Source organism: Marmota monax, unplaced genomic scaffold, assembly GCF_021218885.2.
Source record: "Marmota monax isolate L192 unplaced genomic scaffold, Marmota_monax_Labrador192_F-V1.1 WCK01_AAM20220418_F8-fsc00108, whole genome shotgun sequence".
NCBI classification, from domain to species: Eukaryota; Metazoa; Chordata; class Mammalia; order Rodentia; family Sciuridae; genus Marmota; species Marmota monax.
This window is the reverse complement of record NW_026694593.1, coordinates 6,589,127-6,606,887: the sequence shown is the minus strand read 5'-3', so window position 1 is coordinate 6,606,887 and position 17,761 is coordinate 6,589,127. Positions and strand designations below refer to the sequence as shown.

General features: G+C 44.9%; 1 non-coding gene across 1 annotated transcript; it reads right to left on the bottom strand.

Moving 5' to 3' along the window:
* Positions 1-2,552: 2,552 nt before the first annotated feature.
* LOC124077560 (U1 spliceosomal RNA) lies at positions 2,553-2,714 on the bottom strand. The gene has a single exon (XR_006846647.1). It is a non-coding gene; the product is annotated as a U1 spliceosomal RNA (small nuclear RNA).
* Positions 2,715-17,761: the final 15,047 nt, after the last annotated feature.

Below are 17,761 nucleotides of genomic sequence, written 5' to 3'. Positions count from 1 at the left end.
CACACCGGTGTCTCTCTCTCTCTCTCTCTCTCTCTCTCTCTCTCTCTCTCTCTCCTGTCCTAATTAGTAGAATTAATTAAAAAATAAAAAACTACCTAGACTTGGTGCTTTGTTTACAAGCTTTTGAGCTGTTGATTCCAGTTTTAAATACATGAATACTTAAGTAGACTGTGTCTCCTTTTGTATATACTGCTTTGATTCTATTGATAAATTTCTATAGATTGTATTTATATTGTTAGTCCAAAATATTTAATTTCTCTTGAAATGTTATTTTGATGCATCTGTTATACTTCAGTGTGGTTTTAATCACCCAATTCGGGGTCTCCAGCTGTCTTTCTGTTAGTGATTATTTGTTGAGCTCCGTTGTGTATGGTTTTTCTTCAAAAATACAAACTCATTCAAATGTTGTGAAAGCAGAAGTGAAAGGAAAGTGACCACAACACTCAGAACAACCAAGAGGTCTTTATTGTGGTGGTGTCTGATTGACAGGGGAGAGAGAGAGAGAGAGAAAGGGGGAGAGGGAGGGGGGCAGGGGTCAGATGTGGATTTCCATTTCACCAGAGGGATGGGGGCTGAGTGTTCACCCTTGAGTGGGGCTGAGTGCTCACCCCTGAGTGGGAGCTGAGTGCTCTCCCCTGAGTGGGGCTGAGTGCTCACCTTTGAGTGGGAGCAGAGTGTTCACCCCTGAATGGGAGCTGAGTGTTCATCCTTGAGTGGGGCTGGGTGCTCAGCCTTGAGGCAAACAAGTGATAAGGAACCAGGCGGGTGGGGGGCGAGTGTTCACCCTTGAGTGGGGCTGAGTGCTCAGCCTTGAGGCAAACAAGCGATAAGGAAGCAGACAGACGGGGGTCCAGTGTCCAGCCCACTCTGCAGCTAACAAGAAGCCTATGCACTTTTCTTTTGTATTTCATAATTAAGGGAGAGAACTTAGCTTGGAGATTGTTTCCTTCCAGCCTAGGTTTAATGCAGGCTGCACTAGATCATCACATTTGAGTCATGCAACAAATCCACAAAGTACTTAATATTCTTTTTTCATAAGACATTTGCAAAATTGAGGCATAGCACACTCATAGAGCCAGCCCACGGGCCACTGGTGGATCTAGGACCAAAAGAATGAGCTTCCCAAAGGGAGACAAAACCTAATGCTTTTGTAGTAATGTCAGTTTGTCTGACACTATCCAAGTGAGGCAGGAGAAAGGGTAAAAATGGGCAGGTAGGAGAGTTGGACTCCTTCAGGTCAGGTTTTTATTCAGCAGGGCTGAGAAACTACAGACACAAGGTAGGCTTCATGCAGGCCAGGCCTACTTCTGGGTTAGCAGAGAAAAATGAAACCAAAACAAACTGGTAAGACACCTGCTGTCTGGTCCCAGACCCCCATCACAAAGGGACACAGAGTAACCTGACTGGATCAAAGAACAGGTGAGGAGGCCATGGACACGGAATGCCTTACTCAGGATTGGGTGGGGGCTAGCTCAAATAGCTCGTGTAGATTCTCATAAACCACTAGATAATAGCCATTTTCTGGTATGCCTCTCTTGGGACCCCCTCCCTTTGTGAGCTCCATCTTCTTTCTACTACTCAATAAATCCTGTTACTTTGCTGTCACCCCCGCCCGCCCGCCCGCCCAGTGGATTTCATTCTTCAAATTCCTAAGACTCTAGGGAACCCAATCCCACACTCTGTGCTACTCCCGCCCAGTGGCTGCATTGGAAGGCTGCTTTTGTTCAGAAGCTCCTCCATCAAGGATCTAGAGCCTTAGTAGTGAAAACAGCCTTGAGAAAAGGAAATTCCTAGACACTTTAAAACTCCAGTATTCTCAGTAAGGCGCTAAGAGTTGACCTGTCGTGGTCCAGGAATCTTATATGAGGAAGGAAACCTCCACGCTGTCGGAGAGAAGCGAAGGCTTTTCATCAAACTAGATCAGTCTGTAGACCTCCAGACCTGTACTTGCACTGTTCTGAATACTCCGCTGGTAACCCCGTGCATCTAGGTTTGGGGTGGTGGTGTTATTATTATTTTGGGGGGGGGGGGATGTGGAGAGAGAGCGGCGCTCCACCTTAATCCACTTGGGTGTCTTATCAGGACCATCTGGGAGCTTGAAGGTCTTGGAATTAGTCCCAGAGGTACCAAGGGAAGGGGACCAGTGTGGTAGAGAACGCGCCTTGGAAGAGTGTCCTCCATTGGGCCAGGTAATTTCTATTCAATAGAACTACAAAAACCAATAGGAGAACGAGATCCTCAGAGAACGACCAACCGACAGCAGCCAGGACACACCACTGGGGATTTTCTTCAGAACAGTTGGTCAACCCAGACCCACCTTCAGTAAATGGGAGGAAAGGTGGGGTGTGTAGAAACCTGCTTGCAGAAAAGTACCTCCTTTGGTAGGAAAAACCCTTTTACAATTCAAAACTAAACGACACTCTCCTTCGCTTGCTAGAAAGCAATTTTCAACCTCAATGTTCTAGCAAAATCTTACGAAGAACAATGGAAGTTGCCCTGCACACTACGCAACATCTTAAGCGCTGAGATCTGCTTTTAAGCAACAAACTTGCCAGGGAGAGCGCGAACGCAGTCCCCACTACCACAAATTATGCAGTCGAGTTTCCCACATTTGGGGAAATCGCAGGGGTCAGCCCCTCCGCAGTGCAATGGAGAAGCCTCGCCCTGGGAAAACCACCTTCCTGATCATGGTATCTCCCCTGCCAGGTAAGTATGACTCGCTCGCCTGCCCTCGCAGCACAGCCTCCCTCGCCCTCCACTGTACACACACGGTCACTGCACAGCCGCAATCCCGGGCCTCCTTCGTCCACACGCACAGCGAGTGTACCCTGCTTAGAGCCGTGCGCTTGCTCCCACAGCACAGCAAGTGGATGGCCTTTGTGCTGCAGGTGCCCGCTCAGCAGCCCCCGCGCCCCCTTATCTACATACGCCCGCCCCTGTGATGACGTCACAGAAGGAGCCCCGCCCCGGACCTGCGCCTCGCCTTCGGTCCCTCGGCCGCTCCCTGCCCTCAGCGGTCCACTCGGCCGAACCGCGCCCCCGCAGCCGCTGCGGGAAGTGCACGGCCCCTCCCTCCTTAACTCGCCTCCCGCCGGGGGCTCGGGCGGTGCGCGGCGCCCCTTCTCCCGGAACGTGGGTTCGTTGTAATAGAACTTCTCTCCCCAACCCCGACCTGCGCCCGAGGATGTGAAGGAGAAATGGCTCCCTGGCACCGCCCCTCCTCGGTGACCCTTTGTCTCTTCCCGGCGGGCCCGGGTCCGGTGGCCCAGGACCGAGGAAGTCCACTCGTGTCGGACAGGACTTCCCCTGGGCAGTGGAAACGTGGAAAGGCCAAGAAGGAAAACGAGGCGGTGCAGCAATCCCCGCTCAGCAGGGGAACTGGCCACCGAGGCAGGGACCGCGGCTTAGAGGGAGATGGGAGGCCCTCCGAGGGACCCCACAAAGGACCCCGGCCCCAGCCCTGTCGGCGGACCCTCCTGCGCTGAGAAGGCGGCGGCCACCACCCCCGAGAAAGCCCGGGGCGCTCTCAGCACGACGCGTCAGCTCCGCCGGGGGAGCGCCTCGCACTCGGAGGGTGGACGGCTGGGCCTTTGCTCTGAGGCCTGTGCTTTATCCAGCGGCTGCTTTTATTCCAGGCGGTCTCTGGTCGGCACTGGTGTCCCCGTGGACACCGAAGGTCGCGGTGACAGCCGCTGTGGAGGTGACTCCGGGAAATCTCACTCTGGTTTCGAGCTGGGCAGAAATCGGAGTCGCCAGACCGCTCCAGCGAGCGGCGTCGTGGAGGTCCCGCCCGCGGTCTGCAGGCGGCTGTTCCTGGGCCAAAGGGGACACGTGTCTACAGCCGGGCTGCGGCTGGACTCCAGGGAGAAGGTGCGACCGGCCGCGGGGTGGGGAGGCGACTTCCTCCTCGCTGGCAGAGCCTCGGCCTGAAGCCCGGCGGGCCCCAGCACTGCGCAGAGCGTTTTCCAGGCCTCAGGGCCTCGCAGGGCTTCATCTTTCCAAGTGAGAGCGCTCACCAGGCTTGCCTAGCAGGCGTCCACGCGGGGAGCGCCCGTGGAGCTGGCGAAGGACTGACAGCTGCGTGTGGGAGACGAGTCTGGGGAGGATGGGAGACAGAGAACCGACAGCACAGCCTCCCCGGGTTTGGGAGGCCAGGGCTCCTGCCCCTGGAGCCTCCATCCCATAGGCACCCACAGTTACACAGGACGCAGAGGCCCTAGTCTGGCCTGTGTTCTTGCACTTTCCTTTCTGGGTCGGAGGGAGGTGGGTTGGTGGTTGCAAGCGCGTGAAAACGAGGGCAGGCGCCTTTTTGGCTCCCTTGGAGTGAAAGAGCGGGAAGGAAAACAAACCCCACTTTCCCTTGAGGAGGGGTCTGCAGGGATGGGATGGAAAAAACGAACACCAAGAAAAAGCACTATTTAAGAGGTTACATGAGTTGAACGTGGCTTTCCTTAGAAGAAAAGTAGGACGGGAGAAGGGAATTTCTGTTTTTCTCAAGCTGCTTCAGACATGTAATTGAGAAAAATATATAGTGAGTAAAAAGCTCATATTTTGTATATGTGAAGTGATTGAAGTCCTTCATTTGTACTTTGCATTTATACTTTTGTAATTATATGTTTTGCTCCTTACAGATTCACTTATTTGACTATTTGACCATCATAAGAAATTTAGGAAGTAAATTTGATTAGATTGTCAAGCCAAAATAAACCCAAGCCTTATATATGCCAGAATATTATGCTGTTATTATTTTCAACATTAGGAGAGAATCTGAAATGAAATATATAATGGTTTTTATATCGAATCATCCAACTATTCTAATTTGTCTAAGGATCTAACTTGATTAAAAATAAATTATAACAAACTTTTTCAATGCCATTATATATTAAATATTTGAATTCTTTAAATAAAAGTATTCAAGATTCCCAGCTTCAACAACATCACAAGGCCCTATGCAACTTAGTGGGACCCTATCTCAAAATAAAAAATAAAAAGGGCTGAGATATGTAGCTCAGTAGTGAAGTTCTCTGGGTTCAATACCCTGTAACCCCCCCCCCAAAAAAAAAAAAGTCTTCAAGATTCCTTCCTGCTATCAACAACATTATATCATTTCCTTTCTAGGACCAAGCAATTGAAAGCATTGATTTAATCTACAAATCTACAATTATTTTTTTCCTTGCTACAATTCAGAACAAAAATTTCCATTAAGAAAACATCACATTTAAGGTACAAGAAGTAGTTAACCCCCCCCCCTTTTTTTTTCTTTTCAGTACTAGTGATTGAACCCAGGGATCCTTCACCACTGAGCTACATCTTCCACCTTTTAAAGTTTTATTTTGAGAAAGGGTCCTGCTAACTCGATGAGGTGCCTCCTGCCTCAGTCTCCCAGGTATGTGGGATTACAGAGGTGTGCTATCCTACCTGGCTTAGTAAAATGTTTTTTAGTAACTTTTTAAAAATTTAAATTTATGTAAGTGATCATTACCTTAAGTTAATCAGGGCAGTAACTCTAAATTTTTAGAGATCTAATTTCTCTATTCACTTCAGACAGAAAAAGAACATATCAATTTCCTAAGAATAATATATTTATATGTCTGAAAGAATTTTATCAAACTGGTGGAGCTTCTAAAGAAACCATCTATGGTAAGTAATATCAATTAAGGTGGAAACAGGAGCAGTAGTAATTTAATAGCAAGCTTTGTTGTGGGTTGATCTCTCAGAAAACATCTCAGTCTGAATTTTGTCCAAATTAGAGAGTTTTTTATTTAGCCAGCTGGGACTGCTCCCTGCAGGACCCAAATTGTCTCTGCCAGGAACAGTGCCAGTCTGAGTTCTATGGGGTTTATAAGGGGAAGAAAACCACATCCTCAAAAATGTAGGTGCAGGGCTGGGGATGTGGCTCAAGCGGTAGCGCGCCACACATACAAACAAAAGATGTTGTGTCCGCCAAAAACTAAAAAATAAATATTAAAAATTCCCTCTCTCTCTCTCTCTCTCTCAAAAAAAAAAAATGTAGGTGCAGCAAGAGAGCATGTTAGAGTCTGTAAACAAGTCAAAATAACACCTGGCATTTTGCCAGGGGAATGTTAGAGTTCCTAAACAAGTCTGGATGGTGCCTGGCAAAATGCCAGAGGGAGTGGTTTGAGAAGTAACAAAAACAAGCCATTAAGTGTGGAGATTCCTTATTGGTTGACTGATGTATCTAGTTTATGCTAATTAATATAAGCTGTGTGGAATGTATGAATACTGCTCCTGTCCTACAATAAACGGCTCCTACTCCTGCTGTATCAACGTGCACAAGTTATTCATCGTCTCACTCACACACACACACACACACACACACACACACACACCCGTTATTTTGCTGCAGCCGGACTGCGGCAATTTTCCTCCTCTTTGATAAGTAGCTTGGCGGAAAGCAATCAAAGAGGTCATGATGTCCAGTATTCTCTAGACCTGAGTCACTACGTCACCACAGAAAATGATTACAGCTATTAGAGGAGTTTAATTATGAGGAGAGTGTGTGTGTGTGTGTGTGTGTGTTGCTGGGGATTGAACCCAGGGACTTGTGAGTATGAGGCAAGCACTCTACCAACTAAGTAGAGTGCTCTACCCCAGCCCCTATCTTAAGATTTTAACTGCCTAAAATATACAACATACTTATCAGAGTCATAGCCACATGGCCTCTGTTGGACCTCTGCTGTAGCTAAGCCAGGATGGCAGCGCTGACCTAAATATCATAGATGAAGAAAGAGTTTGTTGTGCTGGCAAGCAAAGGGATGTTGATAGAATTGGAAAATAAATTGGAATATGATTTGGAACCACTTTTGTGGAAGGTGAATTTGCAGAACATACTAAAATCAGAAGCATTGTACACACACTATAATATAAAAAATGCACATCTAGTTCTCTACCCTACAGAAACATGTGCATGACTGACCAGATATGTGTACAAGAATGAATGCAACATTATTTATAATCATAAAATCATAAAACCAACTTAGTTTCAAAAGTATTTGGAAATGTTAATTAAATGCACAAATTAAAGAAGAATTATCTCCACCCCCCCCCCCAAAAAAAAGGAAAGCCAGGTGCAGTGGCACATACCTGTAATCCTAGTGACTCCGGAGGCTGAAGAAGGAGGATCACAAGTTTGAAGTCAGCCTGGGCAATTTAGCAAGACTGGAAATAAACAAGAAGGGCTGGGATATGGCTCAGTTGCAGAGAACAGATACCCTGAGCACAGGGTCAGGCTGGGAGTTGGGGCAGTCCTGGACAGGTATCAGACGTGTGAAGGAATGGGGACCAGAAGAGAAAGCTACGTGTGTTTACAGTCTGCAGTTGACTAGTAGGAACGTGCAGAAACTGACAGCTGGCCCCACCCCCCACCCGGCGGGGGCGGGGAACTCACAGCTTTAGGTCAACCGCCAAACGCGCGAACAGACTGCACCACAGACGCACGATTAGCTTCCATTCCGTTCTATAGAAAATCCTTCCTCACTAAGCTCGGTCCCCTTGAAGGCACCGCAAGTTCTGAGGACTAGAGAAGCAGAGGAGACCAGAGTAGTGAACGGCGGCCATTGTCGCATTGGAAACCTGGGTGCCCAGGGATTCCCAAACCAGAGGGGCAGCAGAATGGTACTGGCCCGCGTTACCCCCTTGGCTATTTCAGAAATCAAGCCTGGGAGTAGCTGTGTGGTCCCGGGGTTGCTCCCCCGGGGGCTGGCTGGCGCTGTCCTGCAGTGATGAACCAGCGCCCACCCCATTCGGCCGCCTTCCTCGAGCTGCGAAGTTTCCCGCTGCGGACTCCGAGCCCCGGGTCTGCACGGTGGCAAGGGCGTCGGTAGTGTGGCTCTCGGGTCCTCCAGCCAACAGGGTCCAGCCCTCACTTAGGACTTGTTGGATTAACCCACCATAGTCTGTAGGTTTTGATCCTTTGAAGAAGGCTGCCAACGGAAATCCGAGTTTTATCCAAGGGCAAGCTCTGGTTAACCAGAGCGGGAAGGCCACAGAGCTGCTTCTCATGTTATCACCTCTGCAATCCATCGCTATTACTTTTGCTTAATTGGTCAAATGTATTAAAATAGATTTAATAAACTAGCTAATATTAAATTAACTAATATATTTAACCATTTGGATACTATTTCCTGTGTTCTTCCTTTTCATTCTGCCGGAGACTCCCTTGAAGTTTCTTGTAGGTCAGATGGTGTGAGTTACATCAGTTTTTATTCGTCTTCAAGTGTCTCTATTTCATCAACATTTAAAAAAGATCTTTGTTTTTGGCTTAGAGTTCTAGATTAACTATTTTTTCTCCCAGAACTTTAAAGATGTTGCCATTTATGAGTCTATGTCTTTCCTGTTTTCATTTAAAAAAAAAAATGGCATGAAGTGAACTTCTTGGTTTGTGACATAATTTTTGGAAAGTGCATTTAAATGGAAAACTTCAAAAATGAAAATACTCATTATGAACATCCTATATTTTAAGTTCCACTAACCACACACTTTAAATGTGTCTGACCTAAGGGTGCAAACCTATCTGGCTGAAATGTAATGTGTGTATGTGTGTGTGTGTGTGTGTGTGTGAGAGAGAGAGAGAGAGAGAGAGAGAGAGAGAGAGAGAGAGAGAGGGAGGGAGAGAGAGATTCTCAACAGTATTTGCTTTCCCTAATGCAGAGGTTTTTCAATTTTTCATCACACTGGAAAGTAGAGTTCAAAAGACAGGGGCTGGGGATGTGGCTCAAGCAGTAACATGCCCGCCTGACATGCACGGGGTTCTGGGTTTGATCCTCAGCACCACATAAAATAAAGATGTTGTGTCCACCGAAAACTGATCTCTCTCTCTTTAAAACAACAACAAAAGTACTTTCCTTTGCCAGGCCTCAGGCTTGGTAGGTAAGTACTCTACCACTGAGCGACATCCCAAGTCCCCACCAGCCCCTTTTAAATTTTGAGATAGGATCTTGCTAAATTGCCCATATTTGGCCTCAAACTTGCTATCCTGCTTCTGTGTCCCGAGTAACTGAGTACCTGGGATTACAGCATGCACTACCGCGTGTGGCTAAAAAATTGAAAATACTCTTAAGTACATAACTTATAAAATAAAGAAAGAAGTAAAACGTATCAGTTGTATCAGGTTCAAGTACTACCCAACTGGGAAGTAGAAAAGGTGGTTTATTTCGGAATAGCCAGGCCCAAGTTTGCTTCTGTGACCTGACTGGAGACGGAACCTCCTTCGACCACCTGCTGCCCGAGCACTGGCTGCAGAGGAGGCCCCTCTCACCTTCTTGGTGCCTTTGAATCATAAAATCTCGTGGGGGCTTCCTCTTTTGCCTTTGGTCTACTTCCACCTCAACCTCAGCAGCTTCTGCCTTTCCCCTGCTGGTCCCGCCGAGCTGTTGGGGCGTTTGCAAAGCTCCGTCGGACGCGGACATGATTCCTCGCGGTGAGAACAAGGCACCGGAGGCAGGGGGTACTGGAGGAACCACAAAATGACCTCGTGCGCCCCCGACCCCGCGCCCCCGGGCCTCGTGAGCTCCAGGCACAGTGAATAAACGCCCCCTGGGCTTCTCTGCAGATGACAGGGAAGGGCTGAAGTGTCCCTGACCAGGCAAGAGGGGCCGCGCCAGAGGACCTAGTCCTGATCCTGTTCCTCCAAGAGACGTCCGCAGAGGATGGTTTTGACGCTCGGAACGAAAGAAAAGTCTCAACGGCCGTGCAGACCCAGATCCCTGGACTGAGGGTGTCCAACGCGCAGGTGTGAGCCAGCCGGGAGCCGGGAGTTGAATCCACCACCTCGCCTTTATCAGGAGAGCAGTTTGACAACATTCAGAGACCAAGAAAGAGAAAGATTCTGTAGATCAAAGTCTCTAATTTATCAAGGAGGAAACACCATTCCCCCCCCCCCCTCCGACAAATTGGAAGTGTGGTGTTTGAGAAAGCCTGGTCTCAAGGAGAATGTAGCCTGAGCACAAGGAAATTGCCATCCATCCAAGGTAAGTAAAACCAGAGACTAGGGTTGTAGCTCAGTGATAGGGCCTTGTGGAGGGCCTGGGATGGCAATACTAAAGACAAGAGCAAAAACTAGATGCAGCAGTCTGCAGAGGACAGAACTGGTATTTAGTTCAGAGGCCTGAGGACTTCATTGTTCGGGTTTCTCTTTCTTTGAGAGAGAAATGCTCTCTCTGTTCCTATATTACCCTGAGTCCTACATTACTATATTACTCTTCCTATATTACTCTGAGGATGTTGGGGGTCTGCCACAGTCCGGCTGGCTGCAGCAAAATAACCGGGGGTGACGAATAACTTGTGTACGTTGATACAGCAGGAGTAGGAGCCCTTTATTGCAAGACAGGAGCAGTATTTATACATTCCACACAGCTTATCTAATTAGCATAAACTAGATACATCAGTCAACCAATAAGGAATCTCCACACTTAATGGCTTGTTTTTGTTACTTCTCAAACCACTCCCTCTGGCATTTTGCCAGGCACCATCCAGACTTGTTTAGGAACTCTAACATTCCCCTGGCAAAATGCCAGGTGTTATTTTGACTTGTTTACAGACTCTAACAGGGGTCTCGCTCTGGGACTTGAGGTCTTGGCAGTTCACAGCTTGGCAGAGTGCTAGGTCTCCCCACTTTTGGAGAAAATAGAGCAAGTAGCCTGTGGAGAGGAAAGTAAGGATCCTACCAGAGATCCAACGCAAGCAGAGCAGGTCAGGACTCCCAATGCAAAGGACATTCACCCTGCAAAAGGTTGTGCTCAATTATTAATAATTTTGTACTTCATCAATAAAACATATGGACATTTATTTTCTTACCCATTGTATGTACCCATGTAATATACTTGATTTTGCATCTAGGCACATGATATTTATTATCTGTTCCTTTTCAAGAAACAATACCCAACACTTCACAACTAGAACACCCAGAAATCTCTCTTACTTATTTACATACCTAGAACAATTTTCCTGACAATAAATTTCTTTTTTTGGCTTGAGACATTTAGTATTTGGCTTGTTGTTATTTGAAGTAAAACAATAAATACTAAGCAAAATAAATGTGGATTAAAATATTTAAGTGCTAGAAATGAGTAAGAGATAATTTTGAGATAGAAAATTGTACAAAATCTTGGTTGGGAACACATTTTTGTGGTCTGGTTATAATTAGCTACTTTCTTTGAGAAAACAATAACACTTTGAGTTACAAGGGAGGTGCAAACTTGGAGAAAGTATTAGTAGTTTACATAAGAAAACCTGATTTTTTTTTTTTTTTTTTTTTTTTTTTTTTTTAGAAAACCTGATTAATAGCTAGGATAAGGTCTACAAGCCTCCCTCCCATCCCAACCCCAAATCAAGATGACCTGGAGAGTTATATCCAGCCAAGTTGACTTTCAAGCATCAGAGATGCTAAATATCTTGGTCTGTTAGGAGAGTTTTGTCTCTGAAGATAATTTCATTGTTACGCAGATGTTTCGGGGGCAGAAGAACCCACATTGTTTTACTGCTTACCTAGTGGTGTCAACTTGTAAAAGCAGACATCTTAGGGCTAATTTTCATATCAGGAAAGTTAATATTTTGAAAGATTTGTTATTGTTGTTGTAGTTTTTTGGCAGTGCTAGGGATGAACCCAGGGCTTGTTCATGCTAGACAAGAACTCTATTGTTGAATCATAGCCCCAGCCCTGCAATTGAGTCTATCAGTAAAATTTGCACTGAAAGATGATGCTTCCAAAATTCTGAAAATAGATCTCCTCCATGTCTCTTTTGACAAGTAGGAACACATTCTACTTTATCCTGCCTACATGAGTATACTGATTATATCCCCAGAATAGAGTCCCAAGGAGTTCTCAGAGAAAGGGCACACTACTAGGGACAAATGGGTTTTTGATAAACATGATGGAAAAGAATTTAAGCTGTGTCAGTAAAGGTACAGAGATTTGTTTAGGAAAGCAAAGAATACACATTCCAGGAAGAATATGGGCCATCTTGAGAGTGAGATTGCTTTTGGGATTCTCAACTCTTAAACTTGGTAGGCCATGGACTTGGAAGGTATGTGAAGAGGGTATCAGCTCCTCCTTCTCAGAATCCTTAGGCTGGTGTGGTCTCCATCTGATCAGCATATAATCTTGGAAAGCCCCCCAAATTATAGGCTTCTAAAAATGTAATACTTCTCTTTGCTTAATATATTTATTGATGGTCTAATTAATAGTGCACAAGGTAATTTTCATAAGTGGGTGAATTTATGGTAACTTTAAGATTTAAGGGCTGGGGTTGTGGTGGAGCACTTGCCTAGCATGTGTGAGGCACTGTATTCAATTCTCAGAACCACATATAAATAAATTAATTAAATAAAGGTCTGTCAACAACTAAAAACAAAAATTAAATAAAAAGATTTAAAGATTTCCTAGAAATTTGGGAGTGACAGTCCAGGAGGGAGACTGGTTTGGGGAGTGACAGTGTATGCCGAGCCTCAGATCAAAACTCTATCTCCACGCCCTTCTCTTGTGTCTTCCTTCTACCTATTTTAAAATTTCTTCTATCCTGCCTGGGTTCCACAAGTTTCAAAGACTCAAGGGTGTAAAAGAAAAAACTATGGAAACTGTTCTCCAAGATACAATAATATACTTTTCCTAGCCAATTTATGGGATTGGCTAGCATTCCTGGAACAGAGATAGGAATCTGGGAATAAAGGGAGAGATACTGAATCGCAAAAGGAAGTGCCCATGAAGCCCTGAATGAAGAAAGGCCCACGAATCGTCACAGCCTAGCCCGTGCCCTTGGCTGTGCCCGGGTATGCTAAAGTAAAATGAGGGCAACGCACAGGGAAAACCGGCATGAAATTGTGTAACTCTGCCCAACTCCACCTCTAGTCCAGTCCCTCAGAGACATCTCTTCTCTCAATAGGAGACAGACAGATGTGAATGGTGGAAACACAAGGCTAATAATATTTCTACAAATTGGGCCCATAAAAATGTTTTATTCTATAAAATTTATAGAATAACTTTGTAAAGGGCCCATTGTGCTGACCCCCACATATTTTGACTTTTAAAACGCAATTTATCTGCAGCCCTGCTTGGCTTAAGTCTACAAGATATGTTACATTCCTTAGCAAACTATCTATTATCTGCAGGAGAAATGCAGGTCATGAAATGCCAATAAGAACACGAGTAACCCCAAGTAGGGGACTTCTGTGACTCTTACGCAGACCAGACCCCAGAACTCAGGGAAATAAAGATAATTCCTCCTAACCACAAAATCTGTAATGATCAGATTCCAATTAGAATCAGTTAGCATAGGCCGAAGTGACTTAGAGTTGTCATGGCAGTGGGGACTTAAAAGTCTGATGTCATCCTGCTGTTAGTCAAAAGTCAAGAGGTGAACTTGGGCAGGACTCTTTGGAAACCTGAGATCCCAGTAAACTTGGAATATAAGAGAGGTATACTGTCCCTCTCCTCTCTTTCTTCCTTGAGATCATCCCCTTTTCCCTTTCCTATCCCTGGCCAGACAGGTTGCACAAGCCTATATCCCAGCGACCTGGTCGGCTGTGGCAGGAGGATTGCAAGTTGAAAGCCAACCTGGGGTGTAGCTCAGAGGAAGAGCACTTGCCCGACATGCATAAGGCCCTGGTTTAATCCTCAGCATTACAAAAAATAAAGTTAAAAAAAAAGTAAATAAAGAACATACCACAGTTTAAAAAACCAAAAAGCCAGCCTTTGGAGATGCTATCTCAAAATAAAAAAACAAAAATAAATAAAAAGGCTGGGGATGTTGCACAGTGTTTAAGCCCCTGGGTTCAATCCCCGGTACAATGAATATAAATATTGAAAAAAGAACACACGCAGGTTACTCTGAGGTAAATGTCTGAAATCTTTCCAACTTGATCACAAGAATCAGGGTTTGAAAGGGAGACCTTTGTGCTGCCTCCGTTTCCTGGAAGGCCCCATGTCCTGCAGCACTGTGACAGAACTAACTGCCGTAAACGATCTTCTTGATAGAATCCTCTCAGTTTGAGTGTCTATGTTTTATGAATTGATATCTGCCAATACTTTCCATAAAACTACAAATACCTCTTATGAAAAACATGGTTTCCTATGAAGAGAGCACAATATGCCACTCTCAATATGGTGTCACCAAGTCTAAATGGTGGTTCCAGGAGGGGGTACAAGTCTTTGAAGGCATCTGGAAAACAAAGTCCTCAGGTCCGATGTGGTCGTCCCTCATGCTACACAGGCACGGATTCTGGGCTTTGGTAGTTTGATGGTAGACTCTGTAGTTTCATGTGGAGGACCAAGTTTTGATTTCTGGCTAATGTATGTGATTGTCACTTGCTATGCATGGTTCATCAATGCCTCTACAGAGTGTCCATGAGAGTCTTTGTGGTACATGCAAGACTAGGACAGTAATCTTTTTGCTACTTCTGCTGGATTATTTATGAGTAAGGTAACTCAGGTCTCCACAGAAATATAGTCACCAGAAGCAAATTATGCAGACTTGATAGTGGTTTTAAGATAAATGATACTCGAGAATTTGTCTAAGCAGCTGGTTGAGGTGGGGCTGAGACAGGAGGATTGAGAGTTCAAAGCCAGCCTCAGCATGGTGAGGCTTGCTAATTAGTACCTCAGTGAGACCCTGTCTCTAAATAAAATAGATAAATAAAATGCCCCTGAGTTCAATCTCCAGCACCAGAAAAAAAAAAAAAAAAAAAAAGGAATATTTCTAAGCAGTAGAGAAATTGTTGGCTTTAGAAACCATGTTGTGGTCTTGGAGGGATCAGTGTTTTGCCTGAGGTGTACAACCACTGCTCCGGGTTGTGTATTGGTAAAAAGTAAGTTCTAGTATATTTCTGTAGTGTGGAACCTTAGGAAAAATACCCTCACCACATTTGCCAATATCTCTGACTGATTCAGGCAAATTATCATTTGGTCCTGATTGTGTACTGGGCTTTGTACAGGTCGTCTGGTAACTTCTTACTATGCAGGGGGGTGAAGAAACTGAGACTTCAGAGAGTTCTCCAGATACACGGAAAATAGAAATACACCAACAGTAGTAAAAGTCCTAGAGGTCCTGGCCTTATGGGACCAGAAAAGAGCAAAGTCTGTGGTGATAGAACTGAGGCCCTCTGGACTCCCAGCAGGGTAGAGGTCGGAGCCTGGGTGAATGTGGGTGGGGGACTGAGGCTCTTGACCTATCAGTGCCCTCAGCAGCAGTGCCATCGGGCTCCAGAAAGGCATGGCACATCCAGAGAGGACAGGAGGCAGGGCAAAGTGCTGGTGGTTGTGACTTCCATTCTAGACAGACAGTAGGGGGCAAATATAAAGCAAATATAATTTATTAAATTTTGAGACAGGTTCTCCCTAAATTGCTTAGGGTCTCCCTAATTTGCCAAAGTTGGTCTTGAACTTTCCATCTTCCTGCCTCAGCCTGCCAAGTTGCTGGGATCACAGGTGTTCATCACCGTACCCCACTGTAGATAAATTTTTAAAAACTGTTAGCTTAGGGTTCAGGTTGTGGCTCAGTGGTAGAGTGCTTGCCTGCATGTCTAGGGCACTGGGTTTGGTTCTCAGCATCACATATTAATAAAATAAAGGTCTATTGACAACTAAAAATATTTTTTGAGAAACTTGCTAGGCATGGTGGCACATGCCTATAATCCCACCGACTCTGGAGGCTGAGGCAGCAGGATTGCAAATTTGAGTCCAGCTTTGTCAATGTAGCAAAAACCCTGTCTCAAAAAATAAAAAGGGCTGGGGATGTAGCTCAGTGATAGAGTGACTTTAGGTTCAATCCATGTACCTTTAAAGAAAAAAACTTATATTTTGAGGTAGCACTAATTGTAAAAAACTTTAATTCTTTGACTGTGGCTCTCACCACCTTCAAAGTCAGCAGTTAAGAGCTCCTTCCCCGCTGATCACTGGCTTGGGATCTTTCTGACATTCTAGTTCTATGTGCTCTAGACCCATATTTAAAGGCCTCATGATGAATTAAGTTCACCTGGATAACCTCCCCATTTTAAGGCCAATTTAATCACATCTGCAAAATTCCTTTTGGCATATAACCCTACATAATTATACAGTAGGAAAGCTAACGTTATACTACCTCAAGACAAAACAACAGATCTTAAATAACAAGTCGTACCAGAGACAAAGAAGGATATTTCATAATTATAAAAGGCTTAACCTACCAGGAAGATATAACAATTACAAACACATATGCATCTAACAAAACCCCCAAAATACAGAAAGCAAAATCTGATGCAATTGAAGGGAGAAGTAGAAAATTCAACAATAACAGTTACAGATTTCAATACCATATTTCTAATAAGGGGTAGAAAAACTAGGCAAAAGATCAACAAGGAAATCAAATGTTTAAAATAACATGGCCAAATAGACACCAGTAGAATACAACATTTAAAAATACTGATATCATCTAAAGCTTTTGAGACTCTCAAAAACCTGGTGTATTTGCAGGCTGGCATGAGGGTTGGGCAGTTTCCTTCACTTGTCATGACTGTTGAGTGGTACAGATGGGCGTGTCCACGGTCCTGCACGTGTGGGCCACCTGCCTAGAGAGCCGGGCAGCAGGAGTGAAGAGACACACATGCGAGAGGAGTCTCTCTCACCACTGGGGAGGAATTGATATGAAGGAAATGAGGTATGTCAGGGATCACTTTCTCCCACCTGTGCCGATATTTGTAACCTCAACTTCTTTGCCACTAAACCCCCTTGCACAGGAATTCTGTGGTAACTTCTTACCACAGAAATATTTAAAAATTTTAGGTAATATGGTATTCTTCTGATTCTTCTCAGAAGAATCTCCCACCACAGACTCACAATCTTGATTTTTACCATGCTCTGAGAATATATCCTCAGCTCAACAGCATTGGTTGACCTGAAACTACTAATCACTGTTGCATAAAAACTGCTCCAAAGAATAGTTTCAATTGAAATAAGGTGGTCACTAATGTATTTGAGATATACATAAACTACGTCAAGATCTGATCTGGAAAAAAAGATTCTGTGAAATCAAACGTGACAGATTTGAAGAGATCCTGGGGAGGCAGAATGAAAGTGGCAAGCACACATTTGGCATATAGAGATTAAAAACCAAAACCCCACACAGAAGAGGAGGATGGGATCGGGAGGCAGAGGCCTGAAACCTATCTTCAAGTTAATGAAAAGCCAACGTGTTTCCTTAGTGGAGGAAATGGAGCCAGCCTAACATTGGGCACAGCAAGAAGAACCTGAAGACAGAACCCAAGTCCTCACACACCATTCACATGTAGAGAATACCATACTCAGGATTTTTTCTTATAATATTACAATAGTATGAAAAAATCTTGAGAGGAATCAGAGAATACCATATTATCTAAAATTTTTAAATATTTTAAGGAAAAAAATGATGTCATGACAGTCCTCAATATAACTTAAGAATTGGGGAAAATACTGATTCCTTTGTGTTTTCTATGCACTTGCAAAAATTAAAAAATGAATGTATGTTTGACTTTTAGACAGAGATGGCCTTTAGGATTGTCACACAGACACTGAGAAGTGCTGTGGAGGGCACAGCTTCACTAGTGGCCTTGTGTGTCACTGTGGACTAGGCAGCCAGAGGCGGGAGTTGCTGAGATTCCCCGACATCCTCCACCTTCTGATTCTGTTATCCAACTCCAGGTCTGGCACAGGGGCCTCCCTCCTGTGGGGGACTGAGCCACAGGCTGACTTAGGCTCTGAGTCTGGGCATCTTGGGCTTTATTTTTGTGGCTAAGG